The following is a 17,437-nucleotide window of genomic DNA, read 5'->3' on the forward strand; positions in this document are numbered from 1 at the left end:
AAGCTTGGTTCAGGGGCTACTGAGGGAGTCATGGACTAAGGGGTCCTCGGGCGGCCGGCCTGTTGGACATGGGCCGGACTAATGGGTTGTGAAGAAACAAGATCAAAGACTCTCTCCTGTGTCCGGATGGGACTCTCCTTGGCGTGGAAGGCAAGCTTGACGATCAAATAAGTAGATTCCTTTCTTTGTAACCGACCTTGTGTAACCCTAGATCCTCCCGGTGTCTATATAAACCGGAGGACTTAGTCCGGAGGGTGGACGATCATTATCATAGTCATACATGCTAGGCTTTTAGGGTTTAGCCATTACGATCTTGTGGTAGATCAACTCTTGTAATACTCATATTCATCAAGATCAATCAAGCAGGAAGTAGGGTATTACCTCCATAAAGAGGGCCCGAACCTGGGTAAACTTCGTGTCCCCTGCCTCCTGTTACCATCGACCTTAGACGCACAGTTCGGGACCCCCTACCCGAGATCCGCCGGTTTTGACACCGACAGTAATTTCTACTTTACAGAATTAAAAATCAACATTGCCTAGTGATCGTACTAATCAATGTTGTCTTGTTCGATTGCAGACCTTGTATAGGGTTGCTGAGGAACATGAGGCGGAGGCGGCTAGGGTTCTCGAAGCTGAGTGCCAGCGCCTACTTCAGAACTTACGGGACGAGGCTAAGGTGCAGGCTGTTCGAGACTACTACGCCTCGAATAACATTAGGAGGCCCAAGAAGAAGTGCCGCCTCAAGTATCTGAGTAAGGAGAAGTACATGAAGGTAATTAACTATTCTTAAGGCCTTGTACTTAGTTTCCTTGTTTTCATTCGTAGGCGTAGCGGTGAAATTTCTCTTTACCAAACTTAGATGCCCCCGAGATGGTGTGCGGATTTGATGGACTGTTGGGAGGCGTTGGTGGATGAGTGGTGCTCTCCCCAATGGCTAGCCGAACACAACGAGGCCAGGGATAAGCGTTCCAAAATCCGAGGTGTGCCACACCATCAAGGGAGCTCCAACATGTTTGAGTACGGGGATCACTGGGTATGTGGTTTCAGCCATTAACAATTCATGCAATTTCATTCTTCATGCTAGCTTCAGCCCTGAACTAATATGTTGTTCCTCTCTTTTAGGCGAGACACAACAAGAAGGAAGTACCACCGCTGTACGATCCCATATGGCCCCATTCAAGAAGGCCAAGACATTCTCTGAGGATGATCTCGATCATCCAGAGAGCTTCACCAACATCTCCTCCCACAACAAGCTCGTGAGGTACAGAGACTAGGGGAAGGTGACGAAAGGGGATGACATCAACCCGAGCCAGAGTCCTTTTGATACATAGCTCGTGATGCTATCTGGTGATGGGAGGAGACATGGCTCGGTAGCCATTGGGGATGGACTAATGCGTTGTCCTAGCAGTCTCCCGGAGATCAAAAAGCGACACGCGAGGTATTTTCCTGACATACCTCCCTGACCACGGCCAGTGGACCTCGCCATCGAGGCTAGGGCCCAGGAGCTTCTGGCGGAGGCAAACAGGCAAGGCAAGGAGAGGGAGACCGAGCTGGAGCAGAAGACGACTAGGATGCTGGAAGAGGAGAGGAACCGGAACAACGCGTCTCACCGAGCCCTATACGAGCTCTTCGTGGTAAGTTTCTCCTATTTATTAGCCAAATCATGCATATAATGTTCGTTTCATTACTAACTAATATCACTGACTCATGAAATCAAAATGTGCAGCCCGTGTGCGAGAAAAACGGTCAGACCCCTCCGCTGATGCCTCAGATTGCTATAGCGGACACGGTGGGTTTCATCTGAATGGTCATTAGTTACTAGTGTTCACATTTCAATTGCATCATGCTAATGAGACATTGCAAATGATCTTTGGTGCATCATGCCTCCCGACAAGCATCGACTGACGCTTCTCCCTCTCGCAGTGGCGCAACCCCGACCACCACCGGTCCTTCACCGTCTGACACTGGCATAAACCCGACCAGCCCTTCACCTCCGTGATGATGGTGACATTTCTCTAGTGTTTTTCCTACCAAATGCATAAATACCTAGACTAAGCTTTATTTCCTCCAAAATGGCTACCATAATGACCTAGACTTAGCCAATCTTCCTACAAAATGACATAATTAGCTTACTTAGCTCCAAAATGATCTATACTTAACTAAATTATCTTTAATGTGCTTAGTTACCTAGATTAGCTAAATAAAGACCTATACTTAGCTTACTTATGTCAAAAATGGCATAATATGCTTAGTTAACTCAAAAATGGCATAATTAGTTACGTTAGCTCCAAAATGACCCATTTTACCTAGGTTTGCTCCAATATGATCCATTTTACCTAGGTTAGCTCCAAAATGAGCAAGTTTACCTAGTTTACCTCCTATATGATCCATTTTACCTATGTTAGCTCCAATATGATCCATTTTAGCTAGGTTAGCTCCAAATTGATCCATTTTACCTACGTTAACTAAAAAATGGCATAATTACTTATGTTAGCACATAAATGACCTATACTTACCTTAATTGCCTCCAAATTGACATAATAAGCTTAGTTATCTAAAAATGGCATAATTACCTATGTAAGCTCTAAAATGACACAAATAAGGAATGTGAAGAAGAAAAACAAGGAAGAGGAGAAAAAGAAAGAATAGAAGAAGAATTAGAAGAAAAAGAAAGAATAAAAAAGGAAGAATGAGAAGGAAAAGGGTAAAAACCTTCTTCTTCTTCTTCTTCTTCTTCTAGTCTTCTTTTTCTTCTTCTTCTAGTCTTCTTCTTCTTCTTCTTCTTATTCTTCTAGTCTTCTTCTTCTTCTAACTTGCTTACTCCCATTTTTGCAGATTTGATTCACTTCGTGGAAGCTGGATTGATGGACCGCTAGTTTTAGTTTCTGTTTTGATTTTGTGTTCATAAACAATGTAGGTTGAATAACGCCATGAAACTATGTATGTATGTTGATGAACTCCTTGAAACTATGTATGTATTGGACGTTTTAATACCCTATGTGTTTTGTTGCAGTGATGGACTGCTAGATGATGGATACATTGGCTATGTTTGAGGTTCAAACTGTATATATAATTTATGTCTTTTGAAAATGCAAGGATATAACAAAAACAGAAAAAAAACAGGGGCTATACAGGAGCTTTGCCGTCCGCTGGAAGATGGAAAAGAGCTTTGCCATCAGCCGGCAGACGGCAAAGCTGACACGTGGCAGCTACCTGTGCAACCTCGGACCCTGGCTGGCCTATTTGGTCACTTTGCCGTCTGCTGGTGGATGGCAAAGAGCGTCCTGGGGGCTGGCCTATTTCGCTATGATGCCGCCAGCTGGCAGACGAGAAATGTGCGATTGTCTTTGCCCTCCGCCAGCGGACGGCAAAGCACGCCGTTAACCCCTTAACATACCTAACCTAGCACTTGTGCCGTCCGGGCTCCTTGCCGTCAGCTGGCTGCTACCTCTTGAGCATGCGTTGGTTTTCCCTTGAAGAGGAAAGGGTGATGCAGCAAAGTAGTGTAAGTATTTCCCTCAGTTTTTGAGAACCAAGGTATCAATCCAGTAGGAGACTACACGCAAATCACCTAGTACCTGCACAAACAATCAAGAACCTTGCAACCAACGTGATAAAGGGGTTGTTAGTCCCTTCACGGCCACTTGCAAAAGTGAGATTTGATAAAGATAATAAGATAAATATTTTTGGTATTTTTGTTTTATAGATTGAAAAGTAAAGATTGCAAAATAAATAGTAAACTAGAATTATAGATCGAAAATATGATGTAAAGTAGACCCGGGGGCCATAGGTTTCACTAGTGGCTTCTCTCAAGATAGCATATATTACAGTGGGTGAACAAATTACTGCCGAGCAATTGATAGAAAAGCGCATAGTTATGAGAATATCTAGGCATGATCATGAATATAGGCATCACGTCCGTGTCAAGTAGACCGAAACGATTCTGCATCTACTACTATTACTCCACACATTGATCGCTATCTAGCATGCATCTAGAGTATTAAGTTCATAAGAACAGAGTAATGCATTAGGCAAGATGACATGATGTAGAGGGATCAACTCAAGCAATATGATATAAACCCCATCTTTTTATCCTCGATGGCAACAATACAATACGTGTCGGTTCCCTTTCTACCACTGGGATCGAGCACCGCAAGATTGAACCCAAAGCTAAGCACTTGTCCCATTGCAAGAAAGATCAATCTAGTAGGCCAAACTAAACTGATAATTCGAAGAGACTTGCAAAGATATCAAATCATGCATATAAGAATTCAGAGACAAATCAAATATTGTTCATAGATAATCTTGATCATAAACCCACAATTCATCAGATCTCGGCAAACACACCGCAAAAAGTATTACATAGAATAGATCTCTAAGAACATCGAGGAGAACTTTGTATTGAGAACCAAAGAGAGATAATAAGCCATCTAGCTAATAACTATGGACCCGAAGGTCTGTGGTAAACTACTCACACATCATCGAAGAGGCTATGGTATTGATGTAGAAGCCCTCCGTGATTGAATCCCCCTCCGGCAGATTGCCGGAAAGGTCCCCAAGATGGGATCTCAAAGGTACAGAAGGTTGTGGTGATGGAAAAGTGGTTTCGTGGCTCCCCTGGATGTTTTCAGGGTCTAAGAGTATATATAGGCGAAAGAAGTAGGTTGGTGGAGCTACGAGGAGCCCACGAGGGTGGGGGCGTGCCTACCCCCCTCAGCGCGCCCTCCTGCCTCGTGGACTCCTCGTTGCGTCTCTGACTTCCACTCCAAGTCTCCTGGATTGCGTTTGTTCCAAGAAAGATACTCGCAAAGGTTTTGTTCCGTTTGGATTCCGTTTGATATTCCTGTTCTGCGAAATACCGAAATAGGCAAAAGAACAAAAATTTGCACTGGGCCTTCGGTTAATAGGTTAGTCCCAAAAATAATATAAAAGAGTATATTAAAGCCTAGTAAACATCCAGAATGGATAATATAATATCCTGCAACAATAAAAAATTATAGATACATTGGAGACGTATCAGCATCCCCAAGCTTAATTCTTGCTCGCCTCGAGTAGGTAAATGACAAAAATGGAATTTTTGATGTGGAATGCTACCTAACATAATTTTCAATGTATTTCTCTTTATTGAGGCATGAATATTTAGATCCAAAAGGTTCTAGACAAAATTTTAATATTGACATAAAAATAATAATACTTCAAGCATGCTAACCAAGCAGTTATGTCTAATCAAAATAACATAGCCAAAGAAAGCTTATCCCTACAAAATCATATAGTTTGGCCATGCTTCATTTTCGTCACACAAAATGCTCCCATCATGCACAACCCTGATGACAAGCCAAGCAATTGTTTCATACTTAGCCTTTTCAAACTCTTTCAACTTTCACGCAATATACGAGCGTGAGCCGTGGACATTGCACTATTGGTGGAATAGAATGTGATGATGGAGGTTGTGTGAGAAGACAAAAAGGAGAAAGTCTCACATTGACGCGGCTAATCATTGGGCTATGGAGATGCCCATCAATTGATGTCAATGCAAGGAGTAGGGATTGCCATGCAACGGATGCACTAGAGCTATAAATATATGAAAGCTCAACAAAAGAAACTAAGTGGGTGTGCATCCAACTTGCTTGCTCATGAAGACCTAGGGCATTTTCAGGAAGCCATCATTGTAATATACAAGCCAAGTTCTATAATGAAAAATTCCCACTAGTATATGAAAGTGACAAAATAAGAGACTCTCTATCATGAAGATCATGCTGCTACTTTGAAGCACAAGTGTGGAAAAAGGATAGTAACATTGCCCCTTCTCTCTTTTTCTCTCATTTTTTTTGTTTGGGCTTTTTCTCTCTTTTTATGGCCTCTTTTTTCGTCCAGAATCTCATCCCGACTTGTGGGGGAATCATAGTCTCCATCATCCTTTCCTCACATGGGACAATGCTCTAATAATGAAAATCATCACACTTTTATTTACTTACAACTCAAGAATTACAACTCGGTACTTAGAACAAAATATGACCCTATGTGAATGCCTTCGGCGATGTACCGTGATGTGCAATGAAACAAGAGTGATATGTATGAAAGAATTATGAAGGTGGCTTTGCCACAAATACGATGTCAAATTCATGATCATGCAAAGCAATATGACAATGATGGAGCATGTCATAATAAATGGAATAGTGGAAAGTTGCATGGCAATATATCTCGGAATGGCTATGGAAATGCCATAATAGGTAGGTATGGTGGCTGTTTTGAGGAAGATATGAGGAGGCTTATGTGTGATAGAGCGTATCATATCATGGGGTTTGGATGCACCGGCGAAGTTTGCACCAACTCTCGAGATGAGAAAGGGCAATGCACGGTACCGAAGAGGCTAGCAATGATGGAAGGGTGAGAGTGCGTATAATCCATGGACTCAACATTAGTCATAAAGAACTCACATACTTATTGCAAAAATCTACAAGTCATCAAAACCAAGCACTACGCGCATGATCCTAGGGGGATAGATTGGTAGCAAAAGACCATCGCTCGTCCTCGACCGCCACTCATAGGGAAAGCAATCAAAGAACACCTCATGCTTCAAATTTGTGACACAATGTTTACCATACGTGCATGCTACGGGACTTGCAAACTTCAACACAAATATTTCTCAATTCCACAGTTACTCAACTAGCACGACTCTAATATTACCATCTTTATATCTCAAAACAACTATCAAGTATCAAACTTCTCATAGTATTTAATGCACTCTATATGAAAGTTTTTATTATACCCATCATGGATGCCTATTATATTGCCAAAACAAATTACCATGTTGTTGTAAAAGACTCTCAAAATAATATAAGTGAACCATGAGAGATCAGTAATTTCTATAAAATAAAACCACCACCGTGCTCTAAAAAGGTATAAGTGAAGCACTAGAGCAAAATTATCTAACTCAAAAGATATAAGTGAAGCACATAGAGTATTCAAATAAATTCCGATTCTTGTGTGTCTCTCCAAAAGGTGTGTACAGCAAGCATGATTGTGGTAAACTAAAAAGCAAAGACTCAAATCATACAAGGCGCTCCAAGCAAAACACATATCATGTGGTGAATAAAAATATAGCCTCAAGTAAAGTTACCGATAGACGAAGACGAAAGAGGGGATGCCTTCCAGGGCATCCCCAAGCTTAGAATTTTGGTTGTCCTTGAATTTTACCTTGGGGTGCCTTGGGCAACCCCAAGCTTAGGCTCTTTCCACTCCTTGTTCCAAAATCCATCAAATCTTTACCCAAAAACTCGAGAACTTCACAACACAAAACTCAACAGAAAATCTCATGAGCTCCGTTAGTATAAGAAAACAAACCGCCACTTTAAGGTACTGTAATGAAGTAATTATTTATTTATATTGGTGTTAAACCTACTGTATTCCAATTTCTCTATGGTTCATACCCCCAGACACTAGACATAGATTCATCAAAATAAGCAAACAACACACGAAAAACAGAACAGTCTGTAGCAATCTGCAAGTTTCGAATACTTTTGTAACTCCAAAAATTCTGAAAAATTAGGACGTCCTAAATAATTTGTATGTTGATCTACTTCAGTTGGAATTGGTATTTTATCGCTCTATGGTAAAACATGAAAATTATTCTCGTGAGCGCATACTTTCTGTTTTTTAAGCAAGATCAAATAACAGTCACCCAAGAAGATCCTAAAGTCTTTACTTGGCACAAACACTAACTAAAACATATAAAACACAATCATAACAGAGGATAGATGATTTATTTATTACTAAACAGGAACAAAAAGCAAGGAACAAAAATAAAATTGGGTTGCCTCCCAACAAGCGCTATCGTTTAACGCCCTTAGCTAGGCATAAAAATAAGAATAGATCTAGGTATTGTCATCCTTGGTAGGCAATTCTTCAATTGAACACTTATAACCCTTAGGAGTTTCCTTCTTTTTATTGATGATCAAACTCCTAGGCAAGAAATCAAGAAATTCATTTGTAGCAAAAGGTTCCTTAATGATAGCGAAAAAATTGGGGTGAAAACTTATTGATTTGAGATCCGCATTCTCCTTACTAGAAGATTCACCCTTATTTTTAGGAACATATATAAACTTGGCAACTTTGGCAGGAGGAGGGTTTGAAGTGTTTCTCACGGCAGACCCTAAGTTGGTAATAATATCCTCAAGTTTATCAATTCTAGTGGAATCTTAATCTACCTTTTCATTAACTATGGGTTCTTTTTATCTCAATTTTTTCAGAGTAACTCCTACCTTAGATTCATATTAGGTAATTTGGTTGTGGATATTTTTATCCAAATTCTCGATCAACTCTAAAGTGGCAACTTTATTTTCGATAATTTCAAGCCTTTGCACCACATGTTCCAAAGTTAAAATAGTTCCATTAACCAAAAGAGGTGGTGGGCCAAACAAATCTATCATAGCATTACATGAAGCAAAAGTATGGCTACCCAAGAAATTCCCTCCGGTAATGGTATCAAGAATATATTTGTTCCAAGGAGTGATGCCTACATAAAAATTGCAAAGAAGAACGGAAGTAGATTGCTTCCTAGTAGATCTATTCTGAGCACTGCAAATTCTATATCAAGCATCTTTTAGATTGTGTCCCTCCTTTTGTTTAAAATTAAGAACCTAATTATCGGGAGTACTAACAATGATATAAATACTAGCCATGATGGCAAAACAAACGATCTAACACATGGACACACAAGAAGCAAGCGAAAAGAGACGGACGGAAAAAGGGCGAATAAAACGGCAAAGGTGAAGTAGGGGAGAGGAAAACGAGCAAATGGCAAATAATGTAATGCGAGGGATAAGAGTTTGTGATGGGTACTTGGTATGTCTTGACTAGAGCATAGATCTCCCCGGCAACGATGCCAGAAATCCTTCTTGCTACCTCTTGAGCATGCGTTGGTTTTCCCTTGAAGAGGAAAGGGTGATGCAGCAAAGTAGCGTAAGTATTTCCCTCAGTTTTTGAGAATCAAGGTATCAATCCAGTAGGAGACTACACGCAAATCGCCTAGTACCTGCACAAACAATCAAGAACCTTGCAACCAACACGATAAAGGGGTTGTCCATCCCTTCACGACCACTTGCAAAAGTGAGATCTGATAAAGATAATAAGATAAATATTTTAGGTATTTTTGTTGTATAGATTGAAAGTAAAGATTACAAAATAAATAGTAAACTAGAATTATAGATCGAAAACTTATATGATGTAAAATAGACCCGAGGGCCATAGGTTTCACTAGAGGCTTCTATCAAGATAGCATATATTATGGTGGGTGAACAAATTACTGCCAAGCAATTGATAGAAAAGCGCATAGTTATGAGAATATCTAGGCATGATCATGAACATAGGCATCACGTCAGTGTCAAGTAGACCGAAACGATTCTGCATCTACTACTATTACTCCACACATCGACCGCTATCCAGCATGCATATAGAGTATTAAGTTCATAAGAACAGAGTAATGCATTAGGCAAGATGACATGATGTAGAGGGATAAACTCAAGCTATATGATATAAACCCCATCTTTTTATCCTTGATGGCAACAATACAATATGTGTCGATTCCCTTTCTGTCACTAGGATCGAGCACCGCAAGATTGAACCCGAAGCTAAGCACTTCTCCCATTACAAGAAAGATCAATCTAGTAGGCCAAACTAAACCGATAATTCGAAGAGACTTGCAAAGATATCAAATCATGCATATAAGAATTCAGAGAAGAATCAAATATTGTTCAGAGATAATCTTGATCATAAACCACAATTCATCAGATCTCGGCAAACACGCCGCAAAAACTATTACATCAAATAGATCTCCAAGAACATCGAGGAGAACTTTGTATTGAGAACCAAAGAGAGAGAAGAAGCCATCTAGCTAATAACTATGGACCCGAAGGTCTGTGGTAAACTACTCACACATCATCGGAGAGGCTATGGTGTTGATGTAGAAGCCCTCCGTGATAGAATCCCCCTCCGGATCACCGGAAAAGGCCCCAAGATGGGATCTCACGGGTACAGATGGTTGCGGTGGTGGAAAAGTGGTTTCCTGGCTCCCCTGGATGTTTTCAGGGTATAAGAGTATATATATAGGCGAAAGAAGTAGGTCGGTGGAGCTACGAGGGGCCCACGAGGGTGGGGGCGCACCTACCCCCCTAGGCGCACCCTCCTGCCTCGTGGCCGCCTCATTGCGTCTCTGACTTCCACTCCAAGTCTCCTGGATTGCGTTTGTTCCAGTAAAGATCCTCGCGAAGGTTTCGTTTCGTTTGGATTCCGTTTGATATTCCTTTTCTGCGAAACACTGAAATAGGCAAAAAAACAACAATTTGCACTGGGCCATCGGTTAATAGCTTAGTCCCAAAAATAATATAAAAGAGTATATTAAAGCCCATTAAACATCCACAATAGATAATATAATAGCATGGAACAATCAAAAATTATAGATACGTTGGAGACGTATAACTGGCGGACGACAAAGAGCGTTTCATCTTTTTCGTCCGTCAGCGGACGGCAAAGAGCCCTTTACCGTAGCCTATTCAGCCAGACCTGTTGCTGTCTGCTGGCGGACGGCAAAGGCCCTTTCCATCAGTCATGCATGCCTTTGCCGTCAGCCATGGCGAGCGGCAAAGTGCCCGATTCCTGTAGTGTAATTGAGCTTAATTTATCATGAACTTAGTCCTTATAGTATTTGCATATCTATGTTGTAGATCTATAGCTCGTGTTGTAGCCCCCCTATGTTTTTGATATGTTCCAAGAGAAAACTAAGTTGGAAGATGATAGTAGCAATAATGCAGACTGGGTCCGTGATCTGAGGATTATCCTCGTTGCTGCATAGAAGAATTATGTCCTTGATGCACCGCTAGGTGACAGGCCTATTGTAGGAGCAGATGCAGACATTATGAACGTTTTACAAGCTCGGTATGATGACTAGTTGATAGTTTAGTGCACCATGCTTTACGGCTTAGAATTGGGACTTCAAAAACATTTTGAATGCCACGGAGCATATAAGATGTTCCAAGAGTTGAAATTGGTATTTCAGACTCATGCCCATGTCGAGAGGTACGAGACCTCTGACAAGTACTTTGCCTACAAGGTGGAGGAGAATGGCTCAGCCAGTGAGCATGTACTCAGAATGTCTGGTAGTACAATCGCTTCAATCAAGTGGGAGTTAATCTTCCAGGTAAGATCGTGATTGACAGAGTTCACTAGTGACTATCAACAAGCTACTAGAACTTCATGATAAACTATAATATGCAAGGGATGACGAAAACGATTCCCGAGCTCTTCGCGATGCTGAAGTCGGCGAAGGTAGAAATCAAGAAAAAACATCAAGTGTTGATGGTTGACAAGACCACTAGTTTCAAGAAAAAGGGCAAAGGAAAAGAAAGGGAACTTCAAGAAGAATGACAAGCAAGTTTCCACTCCTGTGAAGAAGCCCAAAGCTAGACCTAAGCCTGAAATGGAGTGCTTCTACTACAAAGGGATTGGTCACTGGAAGCAGAACTACCCCAAGTATTTGGCAGATAAGAAGGATGGAAAAGTGAACAAAGGTATATTTGATATACATTTTATTGATCTGTATTTTACTAGTGTTCATATTAACCCCTAGGTATTTGATACCGGTTCAGTTGCCGAGATTAGTAACTCGAAACAAGAGTTACAGAATGAACAGAGACTAGTCAATGGCGAGGTGACGATGTGTGTTGGAAGTGATTCCAAGGTTGATAAGATCACCATCGCACACTCCCTCTACCTTCGGGACTAGTGTTGGACCTAAATAAACGTTATTTGGTGTTTGCGTTGAGCATGAATATGATTGGATCATGTTTATTGCAATACGGTTATTCATTTAAGTCAGAGAATAATTGTTGTTCTGTTTACACGAATAAAACCTTCTATGGTCATACACCCAATGTAAATGGTTTATTGAATCTCGATTGTAGTGATACACATTCATAATATTGATGCCAAAAGATACAAAGTTGATAATGATAGTGCAACATATTTGTGGCACTGCCGTTTAGGTTATATTGGTGTAAAGCGCATGAAGAAACTCCATGCTGAAGGGCTTTTGGAATCACTTGATTATGAATCATTTAATACTTGCGAACCATGCCTCATGCGCAAGATGACTAAAACTCTGTTCTCCAAAACAATGGAGCGAGCTAATGACTTATTGGAAATAATACATACCAATGTATGCGGTCCGATGAGTGTTGAGGCTCGTGGCGAGTATCGTTATTTTCTGACCTTCACAGATGATTTGAGCAGATATGGGTATATCTACTTGATGAAACACAAGTCTGAAACATTTGAAAAGTTCAAAGAATTTCAGAGTGAAGTGGAGAATCATCATAACAAGAAAATAAAGTTTCTATGATCTAATCACAGAGACGAATATTTGAGTTATGAGTTTGGCCTTCATTTAAAACAATGTGGAATAGTTTTACAACTCACGCCACCTGGAACACCACAACGTAATGGTGTGTCCAAACGTCGTAACCGTACCTTATTAGATATGGTGCGATCTATGATGTCTCTTACCGATTTACCACTATCGTTTTGGGGTTATGCATTAGAGATATCTGCATTCATGTTAAATAGGGCACCATCTAAATCCCTTGAGATGACGCCATATGAATTGTGGTTTGGCAAGAAACCTAAGCTGTCATTTCTTAAAGTTTGGGGTTGCGATGCTTATGTGAAAAAGCTTCATCCTGATAAGTTCCAACCCAAATCGGAGAAGTGTGTCTTCATAGGATACCCAAAAGAAACTATTGGGTACACCTTCTATCACAGATCCGAAGGAAAGATATTTGTTGCTAAGAATGGATCCATTCTAGAGAAGGAGTTTCTCTCGAAAGAAGTGAGTGGGAGGAAAGTAGAACTTGATGAGGTAATGTACCTTCTCTTGAATTGGAAAGTAGTTCGTCACAGAAAACTATTCCCGTGATGCCTACACCAATTAGTGAGGAAGCTAATGATGATGATCATGAAACTTCAGATCAAGTCACTACCGAACCTCGTAAGTCAACCAGAGCACGTTCCGCACCAGAGTGGAATGGTAATCCTATTCTATAAGTCGTGTTACTAGACCATGATGAACCTACAAACCATGAAGAAGCGATGATAAGCCCATATTCCGATAAATGGCTTGAGGCCATGAAATCTGAGATAGGATCCATGTATGAGAACAAAGTATGGATTTTGGTGGACTTCCCCAATGATCGGCAAGCCATTGAGAATAGAAGGATCTTCAAGAGGAAGATGTACACTGATGGTAGTATCTACAAAGCTCGACTTGTCACAAAAAGTTTTTGACAAGTTCAAGGTGTTGACTACGATGAGATTTTCTCACTCACAGCGATCTGTCTGAATCATGTTAGCAATTGCCGCATTTTATGAAATCTGGCAAATGGATGTCAAGACTGCATTCCTTAATGGTTTTCTTAAAGAAGAGTTGTATATGTTGCAACCAAAAGGTTTTGTCGATCCTAAAGGTGCTAACAAAGTGTGCAAACTCCAGCAATCCATCTATGGACTGGTGCAAGCATCTCGGAGTTGGAATAGACGCTTTGATAAGGTGATCAAAGCATATGGTTTTATATAGACGTATGGTGAAGGTTGTATTTACAAGAAAGTGAGTGGGAGCTCTGTAGCATTTCTGATATTATATGTGGATGACATGCTATTGATTGGAAATGGTGTAGAAATTCTGGATAGCATAAAAGGATATTTGAATAAGAATTTTTCAATGAACGACCTCGGTAAAGCTACTTATATATTTGGGATCAAGATCTATAGGGATAGATCGAGACGCTTAATAGGAGTTTCACAAAGAAGGAGTTCATACCTGTACTGTAAGGTGTGAAGTTGAGTAAGACTCAAAGCCCGACCACGGCATAAGATAGAGAGAGAATGAAAGTCATTCCCTATGCCTTGGCCATAGGTTCTATAAAGTATGCCATGCTGTGTACCAGACCTATTGTGTACCTTGCCATGAGTTTGGCAAGGGGGTACAATAGTGATCCGGGAGTAGATTACTAACAGTGGTCAAAATTATCCTTAGAGGACTAAGGAAACATTTCTCGGTTATGGATGTGATAAAGAGTTCATCGTAAAGATTTATGTTGATGCAAGCTTTGACACTGATCTAGATGACTCTAAGTCTCGATCTGGATACATATTGAAAGTGGGAGGAATAAGCAAGAGTAGCTCCATGTAGAGCATTGTAAACATAGAAATTTGCAAAATACATACGGATCTAAATGTGGCAGACCCGTTGACTAAAACTTCTCTCACAAGCAAAATAAGATCACACCTTAGTACTCTTTGGATGTTAATCACATAGCGATGTGAACTATATTACTGACTCTTGTAAACCATTTGAGTGTTGGCCACATGGCGATGTGAACTACGGGTGCTAATCAAATAAAGATGTGAACTATTGGTGTTAAATCACATGGCGATGTGAATTAGATTATTGACTCTAGTGCAAGTGGGAGACTAAAGAAAATATGCCCTAGAGGCAATAGTAAAGTTGTTATTTTATATTTCCTTATATCATGATAAATGTTTATTATTCATGCTAGAATAGTATTAACCGAAAACTTGATACCTGTGTGGATACATAGACAGAACACCGTGTCCCTAGTAAGCCTCTACTAGACTAGCTCGTTAATCAAAGATTGTTAAGTTTCTTAACCATAGACATGTGTTGTCAATTGATGAACGGGATCACATCATTAGGAGAATGATGTGATTGGACAAGACCCATTCGTTCGCTTAGCATAATGATCGTTTAGTTTTATTGCTATTGCTTTCTTCATGTCAAATACATATTCCTCCGACTATGAGATTATGCAACTCCCGGATACCGGAGGAATATCTTGTGTTCTATCAAACATCACAACGTATCTGGGTGATTATAAAGATGCTCTACAGGTATCTCCGAAGGTGCTTGTTGGGTTGGCATAGATCGAGATTAGAATTTGTCACTCCAAGTATCGGAGAGGTATTTCTGGGCCCTCTCGGTAATACACATCACGATAAGCCTTGCAAGCAATGTGACTAATGACTTAGTTATGGGATGATGTATTACAAACGAGTAAAGAGACTTGCCGGTAACGAGATTGAACTAGGTATGAAGATACCGACGATCGAATCTCGGGCAAGAAACATACCGATGACAAAGGGAATATCGTATGTTGTCATTACGGTACGACCGATAAAGATCTTCGTGGAATTTTGTAGGAACCAATATGAGCATCCAGGTTCCGTTGTTGGTTATTGACCGGAGAGGTGTCTCGGTCATGTCTACATAGTTCTCGAACTTGTAGGGTCCGCACGCTTAATGTTCGATGATGATTTTGTATTATATGAGTTATGTGATTTGGTGACCGAATGTTGTTCAGAGTCCCAGATGAGATCACAGACATGACGAGGAGTCTTGAATTGGTCGAGAGGTAAAGATTGGTGTGTGTGTGTATATATTATCAGAATAGTTGTTTTGATAACACTTCCGCACTGCACGCTCAATGCAAGTGCACGTCATTGTTTGAACCAAGTGTGCTGTAGTACTGAGGCGAGTGAACTTCCCGTGGCAAAAAACTGCACGCAGTGTTTTTTCTGGTACTGTTTTGGTTCTAGTTTTTTAACCGTTGGTCAGAACAAGGCATGTAATATATCTTTGAAAAGCTATGGATTAGACACAACTTCGCTATGTTGAACACTTTTCGAGATTCCTCACGGTTTAAGAGCAGTTTTGAAAATGGTGCGGCCCACAACGAGTGGCAGCGAGCATTTTTTTGCATTTTTTCTAAACCGCTCGCCGAAATGAAGCAAATGATACACCGTTGGATAGATATCGTCGAGGCGCATCTTTTTCATATGTATTTCTTTCTCTAATTCATTACGGTTTAAGAGCAGTTTCAAATTTACTAAATCGCGGAATTCTGTTTTTCAAAAAAATTCAAATTTTCAGTACTGTTTTCGCTCTAGTTTTTTAACTGTTTGTCGAAACGAGGCATGTAATATGTCATTGGAAAGCTATGGACAAGGCGCAACTTCCACATGTCGAAATGGTTTTGAGATTCCTTACAGTTTTAAGTTAATTTTGAAAATCGTGTGGCAGACAACAAATGGCAGTGGCCGTTTTTCGCGAAATTTTTACAAACCGGTCGTCGAAATGATTCAAATGATATGCCCTTGGAAAGATATCGACGAGACTCAACTTTTTCATATAGAACACTCTCTCTAATTCCTTATGGTTTAAGAGCAGTTTTAAATTTACTGAAATGCGGACACTCTGTTTTTCGCGACACCCACATCGACGTGGGTACTTCATCCGACTGAAAACCGCACTGCATCGGACGGAAAACCGCACTGCATCACATAGGCAAGAGAACTGCATGGTTTATTTTATTTGAATGTAATCTTTTCAAGGATGAGAAAGTAGAGCGCACTTCACATCGGGTGTAAATGAACCACAACACTATCAAGAAGTGAACCGCATTACTTCTTTTCGCTTCCGTAACATTTTTTTGCATTACGGGATGAACAACATCATACAGCCGACCACACTGCTTCAAAATGAAAACCGCACTGCATCGGACGGGCAAGCGAGCTGCATAATTTCTTTTGTCGGACGTAATTTTTCTCAGACGAGTTTTTATTGTCTTTTTTTCAAAAAATTTGTGAACAAGAGTGGACCGTAGAGAGGAGGCAAGTGCACCGCGACATATATCGAAGTGAACCTCATTACTATCTTTGTTGTTGCGCTAAATTTTTCGCACTTCCATGCGGTGAGCAAGTGAACAACATCACTCTAAGAAATGAACCACATCCGAGGACCAAATGCACTGCAGGTGTTGATGTAGTCGACTGATTCTTGAAGAATACACAAAACAAATTGCACTTCATACATAAGGCTAATGAAACAAATTGCACTTCATACAACATCACTCTAAGAAATGAACCACATCCGAGGACCAAACGCACTGCATGTGTTGATGTAGTCGAGCAACGGCCCTGGATCTGGCAGCGGAACGGAGTGACCGCATTGCAGCACTGCTTTGACTGAACCGCATTGGGAGCCCAAGTGTACTGCACTCTTCGCACCCCCGTCGGAGTCGGACCATGTAGAACTCCATGCATGATACAATGTAACCCTACAATTTTGTTATTCCTCTACCAAAACTGCAAGTGGGCCCCAGCTCTACTGCATGCCGACTAGGATCTCGCCGGCGAACTACATGCTCTGAAATAGGTAGCCCGAAGAGAAGAAGAAATAGTGAAGGAGAGAATGAGGGGATGGTCGCCGACATCTCAAAACACACATAAAACGGAAACCAAAAAGCAGTAGTGGACCGGCCCGCCTAGCACTTCACGATGGCCATGGTGGTCGTTAATGAACCACAGAAGG

This window comes from Triticum dicoccoides, chromosome 6A (assembly GCF_002162155.2).
Source record: "Triticum dicoccoides isolate Atlit2015 ecotype Zavitan chromosome 6A, WEW_v2.0, whole genome shotgun sequence".
Classification (NCBI taxonomy): Eukaryota; Viridiplantae; Streptophyta; class Magnoliopsida; order Poales; family Poaceae; genus Triticum; species Triticum dicoccoides.